Below are 16,323 nucleotides of genomic sequence, written 5' to 3' on the forward strand. Positions count from 1 at the left end.
TTAGTTCCCCCGTTGCTCCAGCTCTATTTGTTTCTTGTTCTTTTACCTTCCCTGGGTCCTTCCCCCTCTCCCTGCCACCCCTCTCCGTGCTCCAGGGTGTTGGCTTTAGCGGTAGTGAAAGCTGCTTTGCCTTAAAAAACAGTTTGTCTTAATGAGAGGAGGGGGCAGGCGGGAGAGAGGGGACGGGGGGTCACAGCTGAAGCCAATTGCGTCCCTTTCCTGTCTGAGGTGCTGCGAGCCAGGGTCAAGCTCAGGGTCACGCTGCCCCGTCATTCCGGCTGAGTCCTGGTGCCGGTTCTGAAATGCCGCCAGCGTGTGTGTACAAGCCAGCGTGTGTGTGTGTTTTTTGTGTGAGTTAAGAGAAGAGGGGCAGGAGGCACATCTGTTTCTGATCCCCCAGAAAGCCTTGCTCTCCGGACCTGGAGGTGCTGGCGTGCCTGTGGAGGACTGTGAGGGAGAGGGAGGGGAGGAGAGGGCGAGTGAGCGGTCACACGCACACACAGTACGTGTCGGTACGATGTGGCGTGTTTTTACAATCCACATCCTCCTCCACTTCTGCTTTTATACACTATATTTTCAGAATCTAAGCAAGTTTTCCTCTCAAGCTGTCCCATAACCACCTGGTCACTATCCATTATCTACATTATTACCCTGCTACCAACTAAAGACACAAACAAGCTGACACTGCACACTGATTTAAAGATGATTTATTGATTCAACAATGAATATTTAAGAAGCTTTAAAATGTACTCCCTCCGATTCTACCGTCAGTAACACTTCCATGGCAAATCACTCTTATCAGCTTCCATGCAGGACAAACTAACTTTTGCCTGAACATTTAAACACCTTTAAACATAGATTAGGCGAATGTCTCAACTTTTAATAACACTCTTGCTGTTATCACTACCTATTCTGGTTTCAGTGACTTAGAGCTCAGCAGTTAAGAGATGCTCTCACCACCTCTGCTGCCGTTGCCTGGATTGCAAGACAGGATGTTGCTCCACTTTTCTCTATCAGAGTTGGTTGGGGTCCAGTAGCTCCTCAGGCTGCTCTAACATCCATGCTGAATTTACTAGGCTCCTACCTATCGTCATCTCAGGGCAGGATGTTTACACCTCATAATGCCTCGTCTGCAAGGTGTATTATACGAAGTTCTGGTGGGGAGAAGTTCTGATTCTGAACCACCAAAGGAGGCAGTAATAGAGGCGAATGGAGGGAAGACAGTGGCAATATGTAAAGGCTGAGCAGGCAGCGCTGTTTGTGTGTGTTTGGAGCTTCTGTGTGAGTACAAAGGTGAAACTGCACTGTGTACGAGGCCATTATCACAAACTTTCACATGCAGCCTGAATATTTTTGCCACAGGGTCAACCAACAGAGGTGAACGTTTCACATCAGTGATCTACAAGTCTCCCTCCCTCTTTATTTCCTCCACTGACCCCCTGACTTTTCCTCCTCCTTGTCGTCCTCCTGTCCTCTGTGACTGTGAGGAGAAGGTAAGGTTGAGATGAAACACCGAGTCAGTCTTTGAACAGAGCCCATAAAAAAGGCGCATATTAACGAGCATGACTAACAAGCTACAGGACCTGCAGAGCTTGATCACACCGTGTACACACACACACACACACACACACGCACACACACACACACACACACACAAACTTCTGCATGATCATGTTGCAGCTTTTCTCTGTTTTTCACACATTCATGCAGTAAATAAACCAAACCATTATAATATCCTTATTTTCAACCTTATGTCAAAGGATAAATTTAACTTCAACTTGGGTTTGACTTTAGAAATTTTGGCTGCAGTTAATTCTTGTAATGTTGTGTTGAGGTTGTAGTCAGGAGTGTGTACGCTATGATGGAAGAGTTCTGTCATCGACTTCCTGTTGGCTTTATTATTCGTGTGCTCATGTTTCTGTTCCTATACTCCAGGTGCAGTGTGTTCTTAAATCCAACAAACGAGATCCAGAAAAGAGTCAGTCCCACGTCATGCTTTTACACAGATGAGACCAGGCTTTCAGTTAGATACTCAAGAATACTAAATACTGAGTATTTAAGGTTTTTGGCTTTCCCGGCCTGTTTGTGTTTTTTAATTTAAAAAAGTAAAACGGTAGGACTCTGGTTTGGCCTCTCGGTTAAGTGATGTGTCATCTGTATAGAGGTTTTAGTCCTCATGCAAGTAGGCCGGATCAATTATGAGCTGTGGCCTCCTTCCTGTTTCCTGCTCTATCCAGTGTCCATCCTTTTTGAATAAAAGCCCAAAAATGTATAAGAGATACATGTATATATATGTTTTTTAAAAGTTAACCTTTAAACTTTGTGGTTTTGAGCTCAAGTATTAAAGAAAGACTTTTAGAAATAGACTTTTCTTTGAAAGTTGAATTAGCTGTTTTAAAGCTCTAAATATGGACAGAGATTAACAGATGTTTCTTATAAGGATTTAGAAAATGTGTGACCAAGATGATAAGATTAAAACCACTTTAAAGGTCAGTGCCATAAATTTAGAGCCAGAGCATGTAACCGGTTAGCCTAGCAAAGCATTAAGACTGGGAACTTAGAGGCAACTATTTTGGCTCTCATGCTAGCACCTTTAAAGCTAACCAGTAAACATGTTTGTTTTTTAGCTTGTTTAATAAGAAAATATGCTAGGTTAATCTGGCTGTTAACTTCTAGCCATAGACTGTATAAATAATGGACGTAGTATCCATGACGTCACCCATCTGTTTCTGAAGCACTGTTTTGGAGCCAATCGTTGGCGGGAACCATATTGGATATGCTGAACTCAACCTAACTTCTGTCAAGCTAGTGTGAGGTAAAGAGGCGGGCTTTGAGCCTCCTCACCAACAGCTACAGTGTTCCCGCCTGTGAATCAAGTCAGCTGTGCCTCTCATAATGGAAAACTTGTAATCTTAATATCTTCTTAACTGTTGTGTTAAGAAAAAAATTGACCCCCGTACGGTGTGTGCTGATCGAGACATTAGCTATCTAGACTAAACAAGTTTTTTGTACCAGACTGTAAACATGTTTATTTCTGCTGTAAAGATCAGCTTTTTTGAATTGGTGTGTGTGTGGTTTCCAGTACTTCTGGAGCCAGCCTCAAGTGGACACTCGATGAACTGCAGTTTTTAATACTTCCTCATTGGCTTCGATTCTCGCGGCCGGAGGTTGCCGCTTGCTTCTGGGCCTGAATTTTAACAGACAGACTTTAAAGTGATCCAATGTGAGATGTGAGAAGGTGAGGTAACCTTTGGACAGAGTTTGTTTTTATTTTATTCAAGTGAACATCAGGCTAAGCTAACAGCTGACTAGCTGTAGCTTTAAACTCAATGTTCGATTTGTTAAATTTGTTACAGAAGTGTACTGGCCCACTTAAAGCCCTGCTCCTGAACCCACACTCCTCTATAGAACACACACACATACATAGCTTTTTCACTGAGACACTTAGACTGATAAACATAGTCACGTCTCCAGACTTTCAACCTGACACACCTGAGCCAATAAAAAGGGACAGTTCTGCTATGAAATGTTATTTCATCCTGCCCCTCCCCCTTAAACTGTGACTGATTTAGTTCTGAGGACTTCTCTCAGACCTCTGAGCACCACCACGTACCCCCTTCTTCTGCTCCCCCAGCTCCTCTCTGGCTTCACCCTTGAGGGCCTTTAGCTGCCGAAGCCTTCAGCTCCTCTGTCCTCCACCTCCCCCCTCTTCTCTCTCCCCCTCCAGGCTGCTCCAGGAGAGGTTCTTTACAGCCCTGTCATCCCTGCCAGAGCAGTAAAAAACACATCTGGAATCACACTCATACGCTCTCACCCCGTGTTTAAGAAGCCCACCCTCTCCTACCTCCCCCATTTTTTTTCTTCCCCTCTTTCTTCACACACAGTCATGACGAGGGCCACGCCGCAGGAAAAACACTCCCATAACGAGCTACAAACTCTGAAATAACACTGTTACCCTAAGTGAGATGTTTCTAATGAGGGCTGGAGAGAAGCATGACAGAGAGGCACACATTTTGGCGAAGTGGGGGTGGGAAGAGGACGCCGTGAAATGAGACGCAGGCATGATGGATCTGACTTTATTCATCCACCCACACAGGCTGAGGCCATTTTGGATCTGGGTCAAACTTAAACTTCCCTCCTCGGCCTGTGTTCTTTCGTAAGAGGAGTTTTGTTGTGCGACCCTGTGTTCTCCACTCTTTTTAGGCTTTTGTGTGAGAAAGTGTGTCCCGGTCTGAAGCGTGACTATATATACATTTAATAAGGGCCTGTGCGGTAAAGTAATGGGTGGTTGGGTTGGCTACGGCACAGGGAGGAAATGTCAGCAACAGATAGAGAGCTAAGAGAGCGGAGAGAAAACAAATTGATTCCCTGAAATTGCCACCTCATTTGCTCTGATTGAGACGTGTGAGGACACTTTGGCTGCACTGTTTTCATGTAAAGTGTGTCTGTGAGGGTGTGTGTGTGTTTCTGAGCTTTTCAACCACTTTACTGTGAGAAAATCTACGCTATTGTTCCTCTGCCTCCGTCTCAGCTTTCCTGAACTGGCTCCAGTGATGGATAATAAAGCCTCAAGAAATCCTCGGGCTATTTTACTCTCCCTCTTTTTTTTTAACGGTGCAACTTAATCAGGATGAGAGAAGAAAAGCAGGGAGAAAAGAGGGGAATAATTCTTAAAGATGGAGGGGAAAATGTGACTCCTCCTCTTTCACATCTTCTGAAATAAAGATTTAGAAATGAGAGGAATAACTCAGCCAGAGATTGGGTTTCATTTGGAGCCAAGACACTTTTTAACCAAAACCATGTGCCACTTCTTGGTGGGTTTGAGTGGATGCATGTACATTTGTGTGTGTGTGAGTTTCAGGGAAAGACGGAGGGTCAGGTTTCCACGATGAGGGGAGGTGCTCAGTGCTGTAAGCAAGAAAGAGAGAGAGAGAGAGAGAGAGAGAGAGAGAGAGAGAGCAGTGCTGCGGTAGGTAAATAGGGCCCTGACCCAGGCCTGCCAGTGGAACGCTCCTTCTCCTCCTGCCAGAATCTTTTTGTTTTGTTTTTGTGTTATTTTTTCTTCTTCTTCTTCTGCAAGACCAGTGGGGTGATGTGGGGTGAGGGTGGAGTTTAGGTGGAGGGAGAATGTGTGTGCGTGCGTGTGTGTGTGAGAGAGTGTGTGTGTGTATGTGTGTGTGTGTGTATGCTGGCTGGCTATTAACGAGCTCCATCGTTTCTCTAATTAGTGCTTTGGGGAATATTTTCTTAAGGACTGTCGACCCTCCCTGCAGAGCTTTTTTTGGGGGAGAAATGCGTGTGTGTGTGTGTGTGTGTGTCTGTGCGTGCGTGCGTGCGTGTGCATGGGTGTGTGTTTCTGTCTGAGCATGTGTGTACAGTACTATGTGTGTGTATGTCTTGTGTATCAAAGCGTGTTTTTACTCTGTGGTCACCTCCTTTCCCTAGTCATGACTTTTATACACATACACACCCTACATGCGTACACGACTTTAGTATCTTGTGAGGACGACATTCTTTAAGTCCTTTAACTGGACCACCATTTCCACTGTAGCTGGGCCGGTGCAAAAACTTAATATACCATCAGGAGGCAGTAGAGAGTTCAAATCTCACTTCAAAATACTAAAAGAAGGGCCTAAGGAGCTACTCAACTAGACCAGGTATTTTGTTCGTTGGGACTAGAGCTGTCAGGATTTAACATGTTCGATTCACGATGCAGATATTATTGTGATTTTTATGAATAAATTCTGGAACAACTACAACGCTGGGTTGGAGCAACAAGTTAACTTCATAAACGTTACTAATAAACAATACTAATACATGTATCTGAACTACTCGAGTGTCGTCATCATTACTTATGATGTTCAAAGTTTTTTTGTTTTTGTTTCAAAAACCTTTAATGAAACAATGTGATTCTTCATTACACGTTGTCATCAAACTCCCAGAGGGAACTTTTTTGGGTGTCGACCGAGTACCTCGCATTCATCTGTCATCTCCTCCGACATCATTTGCGCTGCAGTAGAAGCCACACAGTTCGGGACAGGCTAGCTAGCTATTAAGGCTGTTAACGAAACTGCCTACTGTACTAGCAGTACGTTCTGATTTGGGCAAAATCTAGCCTGTAGTTTGAATGTGGACCACAGTTGTTACCAAAAGTACAAAGTTCAACGATCTGTCACATTTACAGTGAAGTCATGCAAAAAGAAACAGCAGTGAATTTTGTCACTCCCAGGCAAGGCCTGACCCAGCATCCTGCAAGACAGAACAAACAGAACAGCCTGCGACATACTACCTTTAAACACAGTAATCAGTGTGTACTGCATACTGCATATATTCGTAGGTAGTATGTAGCAGGCTGTTTTGAATACAGCTTGAGTCTTCTTCTTCTGCTACTTCGTCTTCTTTATGGCAACCTGCGTAAAGAACCACTACCACCCTGTGTACCACTTAGTTACACAATGTTACCATCTTTGTATATTAAAACAATAATATTATATTCTTATTTCCTTTTATAAAGACAGTTATTGTTTGTACATCAGGACTTTGCAAAATGTCCCCACAAGTAATAAAGTCCTCATAAGAAAGGTTGTCCATCAGTGGTTGGTCCTCACAAGTATACAAAGACAAAATCATGACATCCTGTAGGTACAGAATGGACACACACACACCATCTCAATTGCACACACACATTTCGAGTTCATTAAATCGAGGGGTCTCAGATCCTCTCTCCTTCCTGTGTTCTCAGAGCTCAAGAGCAAAGGAAACTTTCCTTTCTCTTTTCTTCCCTCTCCAAACTCTCTTTTCTCTTTTCGTCCCTCTTCTGCTGTTTCTTTTCAGCGAGTCTGCTGCTCTCGTCCTGGCTTTGATCCCCCCCTTTCTCGTCCCCTATCCACCCTCCACCCCTCCATCCCTCCGCCCCCTCCCAGGGCCTCCAGCCAGCTCGCTGGAGTGGTTTCCTGAGTCTGCCCAGATTAATGAGTGTAAGTTAGTGTGTGTGTGTGAGAGAGAAAGAATGCCTCAGTGTACCACAAATTGTGAGTGTGTGAGTTTGCGTACTGTACAAGCCCTTATGTGTGTGTGTTTGATCCGCGGTTTCCAAACCAAACTTTATTTTGTGGATTTTCTTTTTTTCAGAGATCATCAAAGTGAGTGATTCCACAGAAGGCTGGCTCCTGCATCTGGGTCATTTTGAAGAATTCCCCAATCACGACAAGGCTGCCGGGATGTGATTGCAATCAAGCGGACGGCGTCTGTAAGAGAAGAAAAAAAGACGGAGAAATGACCCAGATGATCCTGACTCTGTGACTCTGAGAGGAGGTGAGTTAGAGGAGCTGGAGCTGGAGCTGAAACCTTCATTCACATACTGAAAACTGAAAACAATCACAATGTGACTGATTAGAATTCCTAAGTGCTAAAAATAATCCCCTGATTGGAGCCATGTGTTGAATTTGGGGCGGTGGGGGTAAGGTGATGTGTATGAGTTTGTGTGTATGTGTATGTGTGTGTGTGTGTGTGTGTGTGTACTGCGGTGGGTCGGAGAGAGAGGCAGCAGGCAGCAGAGGGTGGGGATGAATCAAACTGGAGAGAAAAAACAGTTTGTCTTTTCTCTGAGCTCTGATAATAACGCCACGTGAGTCCCCACTGCACAGCGTTTATTTACTCTCACAACTCACAGTGTACACACTTTCACTCTCACACACACACATACATGCACATGAAGACACACTCTGTCATCAGCACTGCACACACACACACACACACACACACTCACACAAATGTCTTCCAGCAGACTTACAAATATGGACATAAACATGTAATCACAACCATGCCTGGTCCAGCTTCTCACTCCTCTCTCCCTGACACACACACACACACACACACACACACACACACACACACACACACACACACACACACACACACACACACACAGATGGAGGAGGGGTGACGGAGAGGAGCGGGCTCATAATGGCCAGGTGGTTTCAGTTAGGACGTATTCTACCTGAAGAAAAGAGAGAGGGAGAAAAAAAACAAGACGGACTGAATTAGCTTCTTGGCCAGGTAAGTTTCCAAGAAATTCAACTTGGGTGGTTCTAACATGTTACAGTACAGCAACATTACGGTAAGAGAGAGGTACACGGTGAAGTGCTGACCAGAAATAAAGACAGAGAGTCCTTCTTTTGTTTGCAGTTTGAAGTTTTTTAAAAACACTTTGGATCTGAACTTTCAGAAATCTTTGGAAATAAAGATTTAAAAACAAATCTGACTAACAAAGCTTAAAAAAATATCTTTCAAACACCGAATCCTACATTACCCACAATGTAGCCTGTTTTTTAAATAAATCATCCATGTCTGTTAAAATACTCAAATCAATCAAACTTCATTCAGTTTTTTGAAACTCCAAAAAATATTCAGCCTTCAACCTAAAGCTCAGGCGACCCTGATGACATCACTGTGACATCATCAGGTTATTATCTTCAGCCTTAAAAAACGATCAAAGTTTATATACGACAGGTTTCACGGGCTAAGTTAAGCTTCTAATGTTGACTGAACTGAATTTGAGATTGTTGGAATGCCCCTTTAACATGCCAGCTCATCCTGAGGAAGCTTCAAGGTCGTGAAATGATTTCCTGCCTCACCAACTTCAGGAGCTTCATGCAGGAAATGTTACACTGACTCGTTCCGTAACTGAAGCTGTACGAGGTTTACAAACCTAACACCTCTGTCATTACAAAAAGTGTTCACCACATTGCAAAGGTTCAGTCTAGACATCTCTAATACATGCTAGGTTTGAATAATGTCAGCAAAGAGTGAGTTTTCTAGTCTTAAAGGGACTTTAGTTAGAAACTCAAAGCTATAAAAATTAAAACTTTATAACTATAAAAAAGGGAGACACTCTAAGACTGTATGAGCCGATAATTAGGCAATTCTACAAAATACAATACCTTCGTGCCGGCTCTTTCCTCTTTAACTAAAACTGTTTTCCAGTTTTGTTTGTCCTTCAGTTTCCGCGCAGCATGATTTTTGTGTTCATGCATAAAAATGTTTGCACGTAAGAAAACCTGAGAGTTATAAGTTCTGTGACAAAGTAGAGCTGTTGAAGTTAATACTTATATTTCGATTTTACCTTCAAAATCAAATGAGACCATCAGAGAGCAGACAGATGAGGATGATATCTTTATGCTGCTTCCCTAGTGAAAATGGAGGAATTGGGGAGGTATAGCATACAGCTTAAAGTGTTAGGAAGTCAGCACTCTTGATACAAGTATGTATGCTACTAAAAGGATTTAGTGTGCTGACTTCTTTACCTTTTAATTCGCTCTGTGTAGTCATGTTTTAGTTTGAGTGTGCTCCTTTTTTGCTCTTTAGAGCGTTCATCTTTACCTGGCGAAAGTAAGTTCTTGCCCAAACAGGCTTTCGTCCTCACTCTGCCTTCCTGGACTCTTTCATACATTTTTCTACAGACTCTTCTCTCTGTTTTCTCGCTCTTCTCTTCTCTCCTCTCACGCCTCGTTAGAGTGGAGGAGTGGGGGGAGGTAGAGTGTACAGTCTAACCCAGCAAAGGTGAGCTCCAGCCCAAACAGGCTTCTGCCTTCACTGTCTTCTCTCTAACATCTCTTCAGACTCTTCTCTTTGCTGTGTTTTGGGTTGTGGAGGTCATTAGGGGACAAGTAGCATCAGTGTTGTCACTACCTGGAGCTTGCATGAATGGATCTTGGGTGTGTTGACAGCAGCAATGCCGTATTGACAGTGTTGGAATATAAGGAGGTTCTGCTTGTGGTTATGATGGATGGTGGGAGCTGGCATGGAGGGGAGTGGCTCTCTGGGGTGTCGTGGGCCTAACTCAACAAAACACAGGTGAAGGGAGGAGCCCTCTTTTAACCCCAGTGATGTCCATCTGTCCTCTCTGTCTCAGGCAATGTATAAGCTTGGTAACTTCTCAGTAGAGAACATTAGTATGAGGGCGTGATGGGAGGGGTTTCTTCACTGAGCGCTCATTCTTCTTGTTGAAGCACTCTGTGTTGGTTTTTAAAATGCTCATACTGATGACATTTTGCCATGTCAAAGATTAATTGTGAGTTGCTTTTTAGACATTGAACACAAAAAGGATGAAGTATATAAACATTATGATCATTACTTATATACTTACAGAAGAAAACATAAATCATCCTGCTTTGTCCACAGGGACCGCCAAATTCAAAACTACCCAGAAGATCCTCTGTGGAGTTTGAAGCACAGAACTCTTCCTTAAACTCTGAACGAAGCTCTCATGTTTATTAAAAATGTCATGCCAGTAACAGAGAAATATATTAGGTCATGTTGGTTATGCTGTTAAATTCATCAACAATCATTTCTCTAAAGCAGGGGCGTGTCCAGAACTTTTTGAGCGGGGTGGCCCAACTGAGGCTCTCACATAGGCAGGGGTGGCCAATGCATTTACAAATGAATAACATTTACCCTTTCTGTCTTCACAACCTACTTTCATTAAAGTATTAAACACTTGTTATATTCCCTTTGACTAAAAAAAAAAAACAGACAAAGTGGCATACATCTTCTAAGCTTAATTATTTAAGGACCTAAAGATGTTTTTTCAAAGTCACATTTGAGGGCACTAATAAAGAAATCTACTGTCAGCTTTTTAACTCGTCCCAAATTATGGATTTTAACAGAAACCCCACCTCTGACAAGGCAAACAGCCAATCATAGTTTAGGGTTTTGGGGTGGTCCCTGGGGTGGCCAGTTGGATTTCAAGGGGTGCCAGTGCCACCCTTGGCCACCCCTCTGGACACGCCACTGCTCTAAAGCTCCTGAACCAGAGATCTGTTTCAGTCATTCATTCACTCTGAAGCTCTCATTCAACTGTCTGGACTGACTCTTCAGACTCATACTTACTAATAAAAGCCTCCATTGTTGGAGCCACCATCAGCCCTTATCTCTGTGTCATCACTGAAGGGGCTGCCATGGCAACAGAGAGAAAACACTGTGTCGTCTGTCACATCTGCTCCGTGTTAGCACACGCTGTAAATCAGCCACATTCACACTGATACTTTCAAATGAGACGAGACATTTAGCAGAGATGACTGACAGCAGTGTGAGTGGTTTATTTAGCTGTCAATCACCAGTGGGGCGGGACATCCTGTGGGAGTGTGTGGTTGGACAGCGGGCGAGAACGCAGTGTCTGCTTATTTGATAAGAAGTCGTCCGTCAGGAAGGAAAATAAACAGCCGAGCGTGCAGCTACTGCGGAGCCAGAGGAAGAGCTGTTACTAGAGCACAACACAATATTTACACTGCCGGGCCGACACACACATCCACAGAGACACACCACAGACTACAGCACATACACTTGCACACACACACAGGGGCGGACAAACACTGGTGTGTGAACAGCAGCTCAGAGCGGGATCAGGTGTGAGGGTGAAACAGTTTCTGAAAAGCAATATTTCAGTTAGCAGACAATAAAGGCTGTGGTGAGAGAGAATGCTTTAGCATTATTTGCATGTGTCACTGAGAACATGTGACACTTAACTCACACTCAGAGTAAGGAGAGTTATAACATGTCTTATTCAAGAAGAATAACTTTAACTTTATTAAAGTTCAGTTCTGTTTCACTAAACCTGAGTGTAAAAAGAGGTTGGTTAGTTTAAGATGGAGTGTGTCATAAGATGATAAATGGAAAGAAAAAAGTATTCTGTTTTATTAAGATTTATTTTTTGGTTGTGTTTTAGAAAGAGAAACTTTCATATTCTTAACCATATTGAACCAGCATTGAGGGACTTCATTTTGAGTTCGCAGCCCAAAACATGTTTCGATCCTTTGGTTGGGATTATTGAGAGTGGGAAAACAAAGTTTAAATGAAATCCAAATTCAGTGTTTGCTTTAACTGAGTGTGTATTTTTGGTTTGTCTGTCATTTGGTTGTCACAGTGTTAATTCTGTTTGAAAGCAACTGAAGCTGAACTCATCCATATAAAGCTAGGCCCTAATGCTTCAGCAGCCAGTGATTTAACATTGCTGCAGTGATGTAGTTATAAACCTCTGGGTGTATGAGTACACTGTGAATCACTGGTGGGTGAGGTACAGGTGCCAAACACTTAAAACCTTCAACCAGAGATGGAAATTAAGATGTGTTTATTTTGCTTGGAGTTAACCATAACATACCTTAAAGATGCTTGTGCAGTTGCCTTAGCCAAATTACCTCCTGACAGTCGCTGACATATTATGCTGGTGAGGCATATTGGAGGCAAGGCTTCTGCATCAGCGATCTGAGTGGTGAACCTGCAGAACTGAAGTCATGTTCCTTCTACTAACCAAGCATTCATATATTTTTAAAGTAGCATTTTTTGGCAATTTTTGAGAGTGGGGTAAGATATGCAGGATAGGATCGTAGCCAGGAGTCGAATCAGTAACAGCTGCAAAGAGGACCATAGCCTCTGTACATGGGGTGCATCCTTAAACTGCTCGGCAAAGAGCGCCTCAATCAAACACACATTAAACTCACAGACAAAGCATTGTCGCTCGCTCAGGTGGGACCAGTCCACAGCAGAACAGATTCTTGTGTGGGTTTGAGGCAGACACTCGCGGTTATAGAAAGTTTAATGACTCTTGTGTTAGTGTTTGTTACGTTTCCTCTCACCGTTCCTCCTCTACTCTGATAATCCGGTGCACACAGCTCTGCAGGATCAAATATTTAATTAAAACTACACTAAATGAGGCATAAATCAGAATGATAAGAACTAACAATCATGTCAGAAACCATCTTTTAAAAAATATATTTGATGTGTTTCTGTTTTTTTTTCTAGTTTGAGTCATGTTCCATGTGTTATCATGGCGGAGGCGGGGTTTATGACCTGTACTGCAGCCAGTCAGCAGGGGGAGCTCTAAAGTTTTTTGCTTCACTTTTGAGGAGCTGCCATGTTGGCCATGTTTTTACTCGGTCTCTGAGCTGAATGCTCATCCCTAATGAAAGGTAGCTTAAAAAATTTCCTCCTGAGCAGAAACATCGCATTATGTACGTTATGTTATGTTGTCAGCAGGAGCAATGTAGACATATGATGCTAATGATTTGGATTCTGTTTGTAAAGCATTGTTTTGAATCGGGACTATATAAACAAAGATACATTGATTGATTTGTGGGGGCTGTCAGCAGTAACATGTTGACCATGTCGTGATCAAGGTGCAGATATAAAATGCTACTTTTCTTTATACCCCGTCCTATGTCCATTTTGGCACACCATATTAAAGCTGCTGCAGTATCTTCCTGCTTCCTTTTGCTGCTATGATTAAAAAACCCCACAGTGCTCCTGAATGTCACTCAAGAGTGACACATTTAACTTTGAAAACTCCCCGTTGGCTCTGTTGACAAATCAAAGGTAAGATACAGTTGGTAGACTAAACTGTCAGTCAGTTAACTTAAAGTCTGTAACACATCAACAACTGAAATAAAGACGAGCTGTAGCATTAGACCAAGAAGTGTTAGAGGTGTTGATTCAAAGTGTTCACATTATTGTGTTCACCATGCTATGTTAATACTTTGCTTGTGTGTGTGTTAGTGTGTGTGTGTTTTGTGCGTGTGTGTGAGAGAGCATCTTGAGGACTTGTTTGTTTAGATAAGGAAGGAGCCGAGGGACCGTGAGAGTCCTGACCTCCTGGCTCTGAGCCCCGCCCTCCGGCTGTGACTGACAGATAGCATCAGTGCGACTCCTTATCAGCTCCCTGCCCCTCTCTGATCTGGGATCTGCCTCCCAGCACTGCATCCAGGGAGGGAGGAGGAGGAGGAGGAGGAGGAGGAGGAGGAGGGCATGCCAATGCAGGAGGGCACAGAAACACACACAGTTATGCACATATATGGACAGGTGGAGTTATGTTGAAGACAGCCTGTTCTTTTTTTTGACATGTTGTTTTCTTTTTCAGTGATTCAGACGTTCATTTCTCATCAACAACAACATGAATTCATTAGAACAGAGAGAAAAGGAGCGAAGGCCCCGTCTTCTTCACTTTCTCCTACTTTCCTGTGAGAATAAGTCATAATAAGAGTAACTGCCAGTGGACGCCTTGTACAGTATATTGTGAGTGAGTGTGTGTGTGTGTGTGTGTGTGTGTGTGTGTGTGTGTGTGTGTGTGTGTGTGTGTGTGTGTGTGTGTGTGTGTGTGTGTGTGTGAGTTTGTGTGTGTGTGCGTGCGTGAGAGGGTGTGTGTTATTGCTCTTGGATAGCAGGCCGGTCTGTGTTTGCGGCCTGTGTTTGGGAGTCTCTGTAAGTCATTTGGTGTGTTTTTCGGAGGTGGTGAGATCATGCTTCGCTGCTGACACTGAACATAAGGACACATTGAGCTGAGCGCCGTCCGTAGGCCAAAAGTCTGGAGGTACGAGGGGAAACACAGACGCACACACACACACACACACACACACACACACACACACACACACATACTAAGACGCACACACACAATGTCTCTCTCAGGGCAGTGAGTGTAGAGGGCTCCCGAGGGCCAGGGGGACTATCGTTTTCCCCGTTAATTATGACCGTCTGGCAGGCTGGAAAGCAGGAAGTCAGAGAGGGAGAGATGGAAAGAGGGAGGGATGGTAGATAGATGATAGGAGGCAAAGGGTGGAGGAGGGTTTGAGAAAGTGAGTCAAAATAAGGGAGGAGAAGCCAAAGCTAAGATAGATGATGGGAGGAAGGAGGGGAAAGTATGAGTGGGGGAGTGATAGAGAGACAGATCCAAATAAAACCATCTGCAGGGAGCGTTGGATGATAAAACCAGGTGCTTGATAAAAGGTGGAATGTCACATTTCTTTCTTTATTTTCTGGATGTGTTTTCTTCCCCCCACCTCTCCGTCTGCTGCTGTTCACTCCCTTCCCTCTGATATACAGCTCACACTCCTCCACCTCCACTTTCCTTTGACCTTTGACCCTTTCTTGTGCCTATAACTTTACTTTACTATCCAACCTTTAGTACCACCCGACTCCTGTGATGGGCTGTTTTTCATCCACCTCCCTAGAGAGGAGAGATGGATGAAGCAAACAGAAGTGTAAGAGCAGATATTAATGTCTGTCGTTTTGAAAGTGCTGTGAGGAAGGTTCAGGCTGCATGAGAGCCGAGCCGAGCGGAGAGGGTCTGGGATTTAACTGGCTCCAGGTCCAATTAGGACTGTCTGCTGCATCTGGACACAGTTAGAGTTAAAGTCAAAACTCACACTTCACTCCAATAAAGATATAAAGTCACAACTTTTAGGCTTTATACCCAGAAGAGCAGAGCGTATTTACTGCCCAGCAGCAGTCAAAACACGGCCGCTCTGATGAAACCTGACAGAAGAGAGAAGGCAGAGAGAGGTTGTGTCAATAACCAGATCTTTTTCCATGTTGCAACATAACGGTTATGTTTGAGTGGTTTTTTTAACAGTTACTGGAAAAAAATTTGAGATCCCAAGACTAACACAACCAAAAAACACAGTTTTGTCTGCAAGTTCCAGAAAGTGTTCAGACATAGACCGAGAAATGAGCCCTTTTCACACATGCACTGCATCCTGGAAATTCTGTGACTTTGCCTGCACGGTGCTTGTGTGAACAAAACGCTCGATCTATTCAACCCGTCTTTTTCAAGGCTTGAGAGAAACCTGAAGCTAAAATGTTCAATGTTCATTTGTTTACACTTTGTAACTATTTGGATTCAGATTGCTGTTAGGATTTTTGGAGGTCTCTTGAGACATGTTTGATGAAGCTTTTTTTAATGAAGCCATGCATTAAAAAAAGGAAAGGAAGCTTCTATGGAGACACCAAGTCAGCCACATGACGTTTAACCTCCTCACATTGAAAATGACTAATGGCTTGAATAGCATCTAAACAGAAACGGAAAGTTACAGATTGCAGCTCCAAGCGGTGATGACGAGTGATGTTGACATCCTGGAAAGACATCAAGTTTTTGAATCTCTGGAGCAAACAAGTAAACAGAGTAAATAAAATAAACCGAATGAATCTCAACAAACAGATGCCATCACCGCTCAGACCTCTGCTGCAGTGTTTCACAGGCACAGAGTCTCAGTGGAGATACCAGAAAAACAACATCTAATCAGAGCCGTCACACACACACACACACACACACACACACACACACACACACACACACACACACACACACACACACACATTCCACATCGCGACACACGCTCTCACTCAGCCTGAGGTCCGACCCCACCTGAGCTGGATCTTTGTCTCAACAGCACAATCACACTGGAATGAGAATCAATAACAGCCTATTACCCTCCATATCCCCAGACACACGCTAACACACAGACACACAGACACACACACACACACACACACACA

The 16,323-nt window shown here is 43.7% G+C and overlaps 1 long non-coding RNA gene across 1 annotated transcript; it reads right to left on the reverse strand.

Moving 5' to 3' along the window:
• Positions 1 to 7,196: 7,196 nt before the first annotated feature.
• On the reverse strand, positions 7,197 to 10,950 carry LOC117829291. The gene is made up of 3 exons (XR_004634598.1): positions 10,891 to 10,950; positions 10,148 to 10,216; positions 7,197 to 7,247 (listed from the first exon to the last, which is right to left on the reverse strand). It is a non-coding gene; the product is annotated as an uncharacterized LOC117829291 (long non-coding RNA).
• Positions 10,951 to 16,323: the final 5,373 nt, after the last annotated feature.

The sequence above is a fragment of the Notolabrus celidotus genome, chromosome 17 (assembly GCF_009762535.1).
Source record: "Notolabrus celidotus isolate fNotCel1 chromosome 17, fNotCel1.pri, whole genome shotgun sequence".
NCBI classification, from domain to species: Eukaryota; Metazoa; Chordata; class Actinopteri; order Labriformes; family Labridae; genus Notolabrus; species Notolabrus celidotus.